The sequence below is a fragment of the Photinus pyralis genome, unplaced genomic scaffold (genome assembly GCF_008802855.1).
Source record: "Photinus pyralis isolate 1611_PpyrPB1 unplaced genomic scaffold, Ppyr1.3 Ppyr1.4_LG8, whole genome shotgun sequence".
Lineage (NCBI taxonomy): Eukaryota > Metazoa > Arthropoda > Insecta > Coleoptera > Lampyridae > Photinus > Photinus pyralis.
This window is the reverse complement of record NW_022170819.1, coordinates 23,395,190-23,396,772: the sequence shown is the minus strand read 5'-3', so window position 1 is coordinate 23,396,772 and position 1,583 is coordinate 23,395,190.

Below are 1,583 nucleotides of genomic sequence, written 5' to 3'. Positions count from 1 at the left end.
ATATATATTATGATATATAAACATGAGAAATTTGACTGAATAATACTGTAATTTCTTTATTATTTTGTTTTTATTCACACCTGTTAGACTGAGATAGCAACATGAATAGAAATTGTATGTACTGTATGACATACGGCTCTGTAATATCCTTTGCTCGAACAACCCCAAAAAAACTAATGTTTGATGTTTTTCTAAAAAATTTCGTCGTGCATGTACAACTTGTGGCACGAAACCGTTGTTTTTTAGACGTCTAGCCTAGCACTTGTATTAGTCCGATAAAAAGTGTCGATCGATAATAATATGTTTATGAAAGAGGGACAATACTTATACTTAATATGTATGGAAATTTACCAGCATTTAACCGATTTAGTAGATGCGAACACAACGAACAAAAATAGATGTAAAAAGTATAACACACTGAAAGAAATAACAAAGATGGTTAAAGGTACAGATTTTTGCATTTTATTCTCTCTAGTAATCAATAGACTTCATTTCGTTAAAGACTGCAAGCAAAAGGCTGCATGGGAGCTGGTTTCGCGAAGGATTACGCTATATATTCGGGTTGTCCGCCTGATTTGATTAGTTGAAGACAAGGTTTGTTTTTATTATAATGTTTGTGTACAGAAGAAGGTTAACTGAATTTGATATAAAGTTATGAGAAGATCAACGCGTGAAAGTTGAAGTAAAGTAAGCAGTTTTAGTGCACCGTGATATCTTCTGCCAAGGTTGTCTTGTTATCAAAGTTAAAAGTTTGTACCGCCTGAATAGCCACCGGCAACTCGTCAATTCATTCATCGAGTTAATGTTGTTTGTCATCAAATCCGCCGCTGAATGACCAGATTATTTCGATCATAAAAAAAATTGTAAGTAATTTTAAGATTTTCTTATTTCATTTGTCCAACGTCCGCGTGCGAGGTAAATTTTCCCAGCAAGCTTGGTAACCTCTTTATTTCTGGAATTTTGTTTTATTTTTTATTTCATTTGCTTCGGAATAAATTTTTGCCATTGTCAATCAATTAATTGTGTGTTTATTCGAACACATTCAAAATTTTTACTTATTTTGTTCCTGCATATTGTTTATTTAGATTTGTGTATAGTGTATTTAATTGTAGAAAGTAAAATTGCGTGTTAAAATATGGCAACATCTAGTCAAATTTTGTGTATCTTACAAAAGGTTTATTTAAGTGTATGCGATAAGAACTTTTGACATCAGGCGAAAGTTCTTAAGAACGAAAATGCACATCTGGCGCACCTTTCGTAATGGACGTGTGTTAAGAAGAATTGCGCGTCTCGCCAGAAAGAAGAAATTGGCGCTATCTACTCTAATTTTAATTGGCGCATTATTTGTAAATACTGGAAGGAGGAGATTTATTTTATTACCATCTGTATAGATTATTATAGTAAGTGGTTTTCAAAGCGGAGTCGCAGGGTGTGTCTTGGGGGTACGGGGAAACTGTACGATGCTAGAGAAAAGGAGACTTGAAAACCTGATATACAGCTACTGCAATATGCATAATAAAAGTCAGATTTACCTACTATAATGTTTTATTGAAAAGACAAGTGTCAAATGTGTAAAAGAAATA